The following is an 11,768-nucleotide window of genomic DNA, read 5'->3' on the forward strand; positions in this document are numbered from 1 at the left end:
AGTATTTTTAATGGATTCTTCGTAATTTATAATTTAATGAAATTTGAATGGACCTAAATGGAGACCGAATGAATTAGTTATGAATTTTAGAATTTTTCTAGCTTTTTAAGCTAAACAGGAAGTCATAATTAACATTTATTACGGAATAAAGTAGGCTACTAACATCAACGAGGAGAGAGAGAAGCTGGTAGGTGGGGTCCACCTGTCGACGAGAGGGGGAAAGGGACAGGGGCTGACAAGGGGGCCCGAGAGGGAGGAGGGAGGAGAGAGAGGCTGATCGGCTGGCAAGGCGGCCCCATGGCTGGCAAGGGAGATAGGGGACGTGGCCAGCGGCTCCCGGTGACGGCCGACAACGACGGCGGTGAGCAGCACGGCAGTGACAGTGCATGACGAGGATGAGCAACAGAGAGAGCGATGACGGTGGTGGCGACGCGGCGACCGGGCGTGGTGCACGACAGCGACTGCGGCGGCACGCACGCGGAGGAAGGGGCGGCGTGAAGACGACGTGGCCAGCGCGGCGACGCGAGACAACGAGCGATGGTGCACAACGTCTTGGATGACGACGATGGCGCGCGGGAAGGTGGGAGCGGCACCATGACGGCGTGGCGGCGACGACGTCGGGTGGCGGCCCGGCAGCAATGGCCGGCGACCCACGATGTTCGGTGACGGTGCGGGTAGCCCCGCTACGGTGGCGAAAGCAATGGAGAGGAGGAGAGGGAGGTGGGGGAACTCACCGGTGGCGGCGAAGGTGGCGGAGAGTCGGCATGGGTGAGGCGGCGGTGGTGGTGTGGCTTTGCGGCGGTGAAGGTGGCGGAGAATCGGCGAGGGCGAGCTGATGGTGGGGACGTGGCGCCGCGGCGGCGAGGCGCGAGATCGACGGGGCGACGGAGGCGACGGTGCAGGTGTGGGAGGGGAAAACGGGCGGCGGCGAGCGGGGGACGGGGTTTTATGGGGGTGCGGCGCCGGCTAGGGCGGTGTCACGCCCAGAAATTTACACCAAATTTCTGAACAATAGCATGTATTAAATCTCGGTCCAGGCATCAGCCCGAGTACACACTATGACAAATCAATACACAGTTCCACGACTTAAAAACAAATAAAAACAATTATCTATCGAAATGCAGCGGAAAAGAAAAACAAACTAAACCATCTAATCTTCAGCTTCAGCTAGCGAAGACGGCTCCACACCACAGGCACTCTTGACGGCGGACTGAACCTTACTTCAACCTTCGGAACAACCTTCTTCTGACACAGGCTCTAGCACTTGCTCTGGTGGGGGAAAAAGTAAGCAAGGCTGAGTACAAACCACCGTACTCAACAAGTAACACCCAAGAGAGGAAGAATAATGAATGCAACAGGGTATCAATGATAGGCTAAGATTAACTTGCACAAAAGCTACAGTAATTTAGCAAAACAGTAGATAAAATAAACTGAAATAAAAGTAAAGTAAACATTTAAAATAAACATCCACTGTCCAACGTTACACCACGTTGCAACAGGCCCAGACCACTGTCGAACGTTACACCACGTAGCGACAGGGTCAACCCTCTGCCCAACGTTAAACCACGTTGCGACAGACCCAAACCACTGCCAACGTTACACCACGTTGCGCAGGGTCAAACCAGTTCCAAGATTAAGAAAATTATTAAAGGGGTTCAACTAATCCCAGTGAGTCTGTCAGTTCGCCCAATAACCGCGGGCACGGCTATTCGAATAGTTTTACTCTGCAGAGGTGTACAACTTTACCCACAAGACATGGCTTCCAAGCATGTCACCATGCCCCAACGTATCACCACGATACCTCAGTACGGAAACCATGATAAGACCTTTCACCTAACCCTCCCTAGACAATCGTACCACACTTCAGGTTTCACCCCCTCCTTTACACCAAGTCGGGCAGTCCCCTCTTGTGCCTTGGTAGATCCGGAAGCAGGAGAAGCTTTCGTTACACCATGATTGCCCGTCCATACTCCATCACGCCTACCCTTGCCTGGGTACGTCGAATAGGGACAAGCTAGATTACGAGTCTCACCGTTGCCCATTTTGGCTTGTGGTTAGTACGTGTAAGACCTTCAGGGTTTCCTGAGAACCGGTCCTTAATTGCCATGGGCACGACTCTCAAAACCATGCACCCACAGCCCACCATAAGCAATATTTTAGTTGTATTAATCCACGTCGGGAAATGAATAATGATAACAACCATTGAAGGTGTACCAAAGTGCAACAATAATTAAATAATAATTGGTGAGCTAGTTGAACTAAGCATGGCTAAGCATTGACTAACCCTAATTCTAGTCAAATTAACCCTGGGATGACAATAATAAATGGGAATCAACGGATATAAAGGTAATGCCCAATAGATAAATAAAGTAAATAGATTTGCATAAAACAATGCATGTTTGAATGTAAAAGCGGGGGATTTTATAAACATAGGTTCAATATGATCAAAGAAGGGTGCCACTTGCCTTGCTTAGACCCACGAGAAACTTCGGCGACGACTTCGAGAACGAACGGCGCTGCGACGGGGTCAAAACCTACGACAAACAAGGCAAAACAAGAAAAACAGGCTGTAAAACTACTGAAACAGAGAAAGAAACTATTTTTAATGGATTCTTGGTATTTTTCTGGATTTAATGAAACTTGAATGGACCTAAACGGAGACTAGATGAATTACTTATGAATTTTAGAAATTTTCTGGGTTTTTTAGCTAAACAGAAAAGTCCTAAATCAATTATTGCGCAATTAATGGGGCTGCTGACGTCAGCGAGGAGAGAGGAAGCTGACGGCTGACAGGTGGGGACCACCTGTCGGTGAGAGAGAGGGGGAGGAAGAGACTGACACGCGGGCCCGGGGAGGAGAGAGAGGAGGCGGGCGCGGGGAACGGCTGACGGGTGGGACCCACTCGTCAGCGAGAGGGGAACAGAGAGGATGGGACAGAGCGCGCGGTCGGGCGGACGGCGGCGACCGGCGGGAGCGACGGGCGACGCGGCGGCGGCGGCGCACAGCGACGGCGGGACGACGGCGACGGCGACGACCGGCGAGCGACGACGGCGGAGGCGGCGAGAGCACGGGCGCAACCGGCAAAACAGCGGCGACGGCTGGCACGGCGACGGCCGACAACGCGGCACGTGCGGCGCAAGCGACGGCGGCCAAACGTCGGCGATGCGGAGGCGACGACGACCACGGCGGCCGGCGGGAGCGGCGAGCTTCGGTCTCGTCCGGCGACGGCTCACGACTCGGCGGCGGTCGGTCGGAAAGGGGAGAAAGAGGGGAGGAGGGTGTGGGTGCTCACCGGCGGCGGCGAGGGCACGGGCGGGTCGGCGAGACCGAGGCGGAGGTGGCGACGCGGGCGGGAGCAGTAGATCGGCGGTGGCGGCGGAGATCGATTGGCGGCGGAGCAGAGCGGAGGAGGGAGAGGGCGGCTGAGCGGCGGCGGAGTCGAGCGGAGCGGCCAAGTGGCAGTGACAGAGGAGAGGAGAGACGGCCTCGACGGTGGCGCGGGGGCAGCGACGGCCGGCGACGGCTACCGAAGGGGAAGAAAAAGGAGGGAGGGGGGGAAAGAGGATAGCTCACCAGCGGCGACGGCAACACCTCGGCGAGGAGGAGGAACGGACGGTGGCGAACGGAGCGGGGCGGCGACGTCGCGAGCGCGGACGGCGACGCGCGGACGACGAAGTCGGCACGACGGCGAAGAGGACGAGGAGGCGGCGAGGAAGCTCGGCGACCACCGGTGGCGACGAAGGCCGGCGGAAGGTCGGCGAAGCCGAGGCGGAGGTGGTGACGCGGGTGGGCGGCGACGTCCGACGGCCGATGGGGAGATCGGCGGCTGACGGCGACGGAGGAAAGCTTCGGCGGAGAGGGGGAAAGTGGCGGCAGGGCGACGGCGCGAGGATTTTATAGGTGGTGGTGCCGGCTAGGGTGGAGCGGCCGGTGGAGACCGAGTCGACGACGCGGCGGACTCGGCGGCGGCGGTTGCGGCGGTGGTTGCAGCGGCGGCGCGGCGTCCGGAGGAGTCGGGCGGAGGCGGACTCGGCCGGCGCGGCGCGACGCGGGCGCTGGCGAAGCTTGGTCGCTGACAGGTGGGCCCCACCTGTCAGTGGCGCGAGAGAGAGGAGGGAGGCGGCGCGGACTCGCGGCGCGGGCGAGCGGGCGACGCGGGAGATGGGCCGAGCGGCGGCCCAGGCGGGGCGCGCGCTGGCGGGCGGAGGGAGGCCGGCTCGGCTTGGCCGGCCGAGGAGGAGGCTGCGGGCTGGCTCGGCTGGGCCGGCCCGGGAAGGAAAAGAAAAAGAAAAAGAAAAGGAAAAAGAAAGACGGAGGAAAATTGGACTTTGGCCCAATTTGAGAAGGAAGGGAAAAAAAAAAGAAAAAGGAGGAAAAAAGGAAAGCCCCACTTTTGCCGAGTTTTAAATTAATTTGTTTGGCCAAATTTTATACTTCTGCAATTTGAATTTAAATCTAGTTATTTGATTTGGAACCCTGATTTAGTTAAATTAATTCCTTTTAGAGGGATTTTTCCTGAGTTAATTAAGCCAATTGTTATTTACGGTTTTCTTTTACGATTTTAGGCTTGGGATGAAACTCCGGGCGTGACAGGCGGGCGGTAGTTGGGGAGCACGTCGTGCACGAGTGCATGGCGGGCGGCAGGATGGACCATGGTTACGGCTGCGAAGTCAGAATTGGAGTCGACAGCAGCGCGAACTCTGCTGGCTGGGGGAGGGAGGATGGACTTGGGCACGAGCGCGGGAGGAGGAGAGCTGGGCCGAGCGGCAGCCCATACAGGAGGGGGAGGCGCGCGCGGCGGCAGAGGGGAGGAGCGAAAGTGCATCAGGCCCCTAACCGAAGTTTTGGATAATTAATGACAATACTAGTCAAGCATGTGTGCGCTAATGAGTTGTGATTGCAGAGAAGTTTAAGGGATCAATTCGATTGAAGAAATATGCGACTGACTTGACCCGGAGCGACGGTTCTACGAAGAGAAAGGAGCTCGAAGAAGATTTTAAGTTTTTGTTTTGAGTCATAGGAACTCCGTACTATTAAGAGGGGTTACCAAAAGCTCAGCATGCATCCTAAAGTAAGTTAGAGTTGAGTCGAAGTCGACTGGTTTCTAGAGCTAACCTAGCACCTCTTAAAGCTCCCCACTAACCCAAAACACTTCCTAGGGAGATTAATGGATGGATCTTATCCTATAGAGAGTGTTTAGGCTAGTGAGTGATTGAGTGATTGTTCCTAGGCGTTGATGGATGCATGTAGAGTCAAGGTGGCCTATTACTCTTGGAGATTGATGTCACGCCCAGAAATTTACACCAAATTTCTTAACAATAGCATGCATTAAATCTCGGTCCAGTAATCAGCCCGAGTACACACTATGATAAATTAATACACAGTTCCACGACTTAAAAACAAATAAAAACAATTATCTATCGAAATGCAGCGGAAAAGGAAAACAAACTAAACCATCTAATCTTCAGCTTCAGCTGGCGAAGACGGCTCCACACCACAGGCATTCTCGACAGCGGACTGAACCTCACTTCAACCTTGGGAACAACCTTCTTCTGACTTCTGACTCAAGCTCTGGCACTGGCTCTGGTGGGGAAAAATTAAGCAAGGCTGAGTACAAACCACCGTACTCAACAAGTAACACCCAAGAGCAGGGGGAATAATGAATGCAATAAGGTGTCAAGGATAGGCTAAGGTTAAATTGCACAAAGCTGCAATAATTTAGCAAAACAGTAGATAAAATAGACTGAAATAAAAGTAAAGTAACATTTAAAAAAATAAACATCCACTGTCCAATGTTACACCACGTTGCAACAGGGTCAACCCTCTGTCCAACGTTAGACCACGTTGCGATAGACCCAAACCACTGCCAACGTTACACCACGTTGCGTAGGGTCAAACCAGTTCCAAGATTAATCCAATTGTAAAAGGTTCAACTAATCCCAGTGAATCTGTCAGTTCGCCCAATAACCACGGGCACGGCTATTCGAATAGTTTTACTTTGCAGAGGTGTACAACTTTACCCACATGTTACCATGCCCCAACGTATCACCACGATACCTCAGTACGAAAACCATGATAAGACCTTTCACCTAACCCTCCCTAGACAATTGTACCGCGCTTCAGGTTTCACCCCCTCCTTTACACCAAGTCGGGCAGTCCCCTCTTGTGGCTTGGTGAATCCGGAAGCAGCAGAGGGTTTCGTTACACCACGATTGCCCGTCCATACTCCATCACGCTCACCCTTGCCTTGGTACATCGAATAGGGACAAGCTAGATTACGAGTCTCACCGTTGCCCATTCTGGCTTGTGGTTAGTATGTGTAAGACTTCCAGTGTTTCTCGAGAATCGGTCCTTAATTGCCATGGGCACGACTCTCAAAACCATGCACCCACAGCCCACCATAAGCAATATTTTAGTTGTTATTAATCCACATCGGGAAATTAACCATGATCACAACCATTAAGGATTATCAAGTCTAGCAGAAATTAAATAAGAATTGGTGAGCTAGTGGAACTAAGCATGGTTAAGCATTTCCTAACCCTAACCCTATTTCTAGTCAAATTAACCCTGGGATGACAATAATAATGAGTGGGAATCAACGGATATAAAGATAATTGCCCAATAGATAAATACAATAAATAGATTTGCATAAAACAATGCATGTTTGAATGTAAAGCGAGGAATTTTATAAACATAGGTTCAATATGATCAAAGAAGGGTGCCACTTGCCTTGCTTAGACCCACGAGGAACTTCGGCGACAACTTCGGGAATGAACGGCGCTGCGACGGGGTCAAAACCTACGACAAACAAGGCAAACAAGAAAAACAGACTATAAAACAACTGAAACAGAGAAAGAAACTATTTTTAATGGGTTCTTGACATTTTTCTTGATTTAATGAAACTTGAATGGACCTAAACGGAGACTAGATGAATTACTTATGAATTTTAGAAGTTTTCTCGGTTTTTTAACTAAACAGAAAAGTCCTAAATCAATTATTGCGCAATTAAATGGGAAAGCTGACGTCAGCCGAGGGGAGGTGGCGCGCCAACAGGTGGGGTCCACCTGTCGGTGAGAGAGAGGGGTGGCGGGTGGATGACAGGTGGGTCCTGGGAGGAGAGAGAGAGAAAGGGGGCGACCGGCGGCGCGACGCACCGTGGCGCGCGACAGGGCGACGATGACAGGCAGCGACGGGTACCAGCGGCGACGGCACGGCGACCGCGTGGTGGTGGAGACGGCGCCCGGTCAGTGCGGAGGCGGCGACCTACGGTGGGCGCGCACGGCGACGGCGCGCGGGCCGGCGACGACGACCGAAGGGGAAGGACGAGGAGGGAGAGGGGATTGGGGTTGCTCACCGGCGAAGGCGAAAGCGGCGGAGGGTCGGCGACGGCGAGGCGGCGGGGGTGACACGGATGGACGGTGACGAGCGGCGTCCGACGGCGAGATCGGATGCGGCGGCGAAGGGATCGGACGCGGCGAAGGGAGCGGAGGGGCGGTGAAGGGAGCGGAGGGGCAGCGAAGGGCGCTGAGGTGCCCACCGGCGGCGGTGAAGGTTGGCAGAGGGTCGGCGAGTTCGAGGCGGAGGCGGTGACACGGACGCGCGGCGACTTGCGGCGTCCGACGGCGGGTTCGGTCGACGGTGGCGAAGGAGCGACGGTGCACGAGTGAGGGGAAAAACGGCGACGACGCTTGGGTGAGGAGGATTTATAGTGGGAGGGTGGCGCGGCTAGGGCGGGGACGGCTGTTGAGGGAGTTCGGTTTGGGTGAAGGACGAGGCGGCGGTTGCGGCGGCCAGCGGTCTTGGCAGCGGCGCGGACTCGGCCAGCGCGGGGAGGCGGCGCGGACTTCGCGCGGTGCGGGCGCGTTGGGCCGGTCGGCTGGGCCGAGCGGCTGGCAGCCCAGGCGGAGGGGGAAGGGGAGGCGGGCGCGGGCGGGAAGGCCGGCTCGGCTGGCCGGTCTGGATGGAGAGGTGGGCCGGCTCGGCTGGGCTGGCCCGGGAAGGGAGAGGGGAAAAGAGAAAGGAAAAAGAAAAAGAGGGAGGAGGAAAATTGGACTTCGGCCCAATTTGAGAAGGAAAGGCAAAAGAAAGAAAAAGGAGGGGAAAAAAGGAAAGCCCCACTTTTGTCGAATTTTAAATTAATTTGTTTGGCCAAATTTTATAGTCTGCAATTGAAGTTTAAATCCTGTAATCGATTTGCGAACCTCGATTAAATTAAATTAATTGCTTTAGAGGGATTTTTCCTGAGTTAATTAAGCCAATTATTATTTACGAACTTCTTTTACGAATTAAGGCTTAGGATAAAACTCAGGGTGTGACAATTGATCTCCTAGACGGATAGGCGTTGCCTGAGAGCTTCCGATTCGTGTGGATCGCCTGGGAGCAAGTTGTGAAGGTTGGTGCCTAACCTCCGCAAGGAAATAGGTAAGATTGATAGTGGATTCTTGTGTTTTCTCGTAAAAGGCCGTAGGGTCGAGCGGATTGCAACCTAGCGCTGGGCAAGCCACCTTGATCTTGACCTTGGTGGTCGATCAAAGGGGTTTCTAGTGCTTAGGTGTGAATCCGGAGACCTGTGTTGGTCTTGTGGGAGGAAGCCAAGAGAGGGAAAGGATCGAGAGAGATCCCGCTCGCAGGAGCGCCTCAACGGAGAGTAGGATCAAAAGATCCAAACTTCGGGATAAATCTCTCGTGTCATTGTTCTTGTGATTTCTGTGTTCTATTTGTTCCTGTGATCTTTCTGCTGCTCTATTTCGCACACGATCACATCACGTTCCTAGGAACATCACCGAAAAAGGAGACTGTCAAGTCTGCATTTTTCACGGACTGTACGGTCCGGTGTTCTAATTAGGACGGTCCGGCCTGAGCTCTCGGCCCATCCCGAGAGTGCCGACCGGATGGTCCGGTCGCTACTAACCATTGCGATTTGGAAGAATTTTTCAAGACACCTATTCACCCTCTCTAGGCTGTCTTTGTGGGATTTCAATTGATATCAGAGCCTATTCTTCTAAAAAGGCTTAAAAGCTTGTTGTGATCCAAGATGGGAGTCAAGACTAGCGACGTTTCCAACAACAACCATAAAGATGTAGATGGTCGAGAAGGCTCTACCAAAAAGAGAGCTTCTATTGAGTTTGATTACTCTAAACTCAATACTTCTTCATCTAACACTTCTATCTCTTCCGACCGTGCACCTTCTTTTGATGGTACTCACTATGAGGCAGGGAAACATAAAATGAGACTTCATCTAATCTCTTTGCATCCAAGTGTTTGGAAAGTTGTGTGCACATGTGTGAAGGATATGCCGGAAGATGAAGAAGATCTCACTCTGGCACAAGAGCTTCTCATCCACTGCAATGCTCAAGCGGCGAGCGTGATTCTCAACTCTTTGAGTCCAGAGGAATTAAACAAGGTTGATCAACTTGATGAGGCCAATGAGATTTGGGACACACTCCGCATTTCTCATGAAGGATCAAGAGGGGTTCGAGAATCCAAGATTGAACTTCTTGAAGGGAAGCTAGGGAGGTTCGTAATGGAAGATGACGAAACACCTCAAGAGATGTATGACCGGATGATGGTCATAGTGAATAAGATCCGTGGCCTTAGGAGTGAAGACATGACGGATCATGTGGTGGTGAAGCGCTTGCTCTGGGCCATTTCACCAAGGAACCCTACCTTGGTGACTTTGATCCGTGAGTCAAGCGATTTCAAGAGAATGACTCCAAGTGACGTGCTCTCAAGGATCATCTCGCATGAACTCTTGGAGGAAGAAGCCAAGTAAGTTAAGAAATACGCCACCAATGCCGCCCAAGCCAAGAACAAGAAGATTGCATTCAAGGCAAAGAAGAGTTGCTCCAAGCTTCAAGAAGAGAGCTCAAGTGACTCAGAGAGTGAGGATGAAGAACTCGCTCTCTTGGTTCAAAAATTCAAGAAATTCCTTCGCAAGAAGAGCTATGAGAGAAAGGATGAGGATCGGTACAAGAGGCGATCCAAGAAAGCATGCTATGAGTGCAAGGAGTTTGGGCACTTTATAGCGGATTGCCCCAAGCTCGCTAAGAACAGGGAGTGCAAGAGCAAGACCAAGTATTTAAAGAGAAGGCCCGGGAGAGCTCAGATTGGTGAAGAGTGGTTCTCAAGCGACAATGAGAGCGACAAAAAAGAGGAGCCCAAGTCAAGCGACACCAAGAGCAAAGGCATCGCTACCGTGTCCATATCGTCATCAATCACAGAGCGGCTCTTCTCCAACTTGAGCGACGGCGACAACGATCATACGCCATTGTGCCTCATGGCGCAAGGGCGCAAGGTATATCTCACTCCTAAGCATCATGTTGACTCTAGCGATGATGATGATGTAGACCATGAAAATAATGATGCTTTGCTTAGAAATTTTAGCAAGCCCTCTCTCATTCATATCGCTAAACTCATGAAAGTGCTAGAAGAAAAGGAAGGCTCTCTCGAGAGGCAAGAGGATCTCCTTATTCAAGATGGAATAAAAAATGACTCTCTTGAAAAATTCCTTGCCGGAAAAGATGAGAAGTTGTTTGATTTGTCTAAGGAACTCATGCTAGCAAATCAAACCGTAACCAACCTTAAGAATGTCAATGAAATTCTTGAGGAAACTATTGTGTCCATGAATGTGAAGCAAAATGGTCTTGAGAATGAAATTGACAATCTTAAGCACAACCACTCCTACTCTAAGGACAACACAATAGTCAATACCATTCTTGATTGTGAGAAATGCAAAACTATTGACTTAAGTGTTGTTGAGACTAACAATGCAGCTCTGAAGGAGTTGAAAAAGGAAAATGAGAGGTTGGAGACCTTGGTAAAGTTTGGATTCATTCGAACTTACCAATCCAAGGATGCCCTCTTCAAGACAATCACCTCTTATAACAATAAGGATAAGAAGGGTCTTCGCTATTCCCCCGATCACTCAAATGCAATCCCAAAAAGAGTAATGGTTAATGGTAAACCATGTGTTGCATTTGTAAAGGAAGGGGAGTCAACTGCTGAAGAGTACGCAAAAATTATCCGTGAGGACAGACAGTCTGAATAGGGCCGGATAGTTCTGCCTGAGCCCTCTATTCAATAGAGAAGTCAGGTCGGACGGTCCGATCTGGCCCCTCTGGCCCCTCTGTTCAACAGAGAGGGCAGACCGGACAGTCCGGTCTGGGTCGGCCAGTCCGGTCAGACTTCTCGGTCTAGCAGAAAGGTCCGGCCGGACGGTCCGGTTCCAAGGACCGGATAGTCCGACCTGAGCTGTTTGCCTGGCAGAGAGTACCAGCTAGACGGTCTGGTCATAGGGGCCGGACAGTCCGAACCCAGCAAGGCAGAAAGGCTAACTCTGAGCTCTCCTCAATTCATGAGGATCTAGCTCGAATCAGGCTTATCTATGGCTCTGATGTGATCATGAAGAACAACCATGGACATGTGGTTGCTATCTTCATTGGATCAAATCAAGATAAGCGAAGGCCAAGCATATGGATCCCAAAGGAGTTGATCACTATTGTTAAGGGACCAAAACTTAAACAAGTTTGGGTACATAAATTGCATGCTTCACCTGTTTCTTGTAGGCATACACCTCCAATGGCTCGAGTTGGGTGATCGATAGCGGATGCACTAATCATATGACTGGAGAAAGGAGTATGTTTACCTCACTCGACGAGACTAGTGGAAATTGCGACGACATTATCTTTAGAGATGACAACAAAGGAAAGGTAATGGGCCTAGGTAAAATTGCAATCTCTCTCAAATGTCCTTCTTGTTGAGTCCCTTAG

Source organism: Oryza brachyantha, chromosome 12, assembly GCF_000231095.2.
Source record: "Oryza brachyantha chromosome 12, ObraRS2, whole genome shotgun sequence".
Lineage (NCBI taxonomy): Eukaryota > Viridiplantae > Streptophyta > Magnoliopsida > Poales > Poaceae > Oryza > Oryza brachyantha.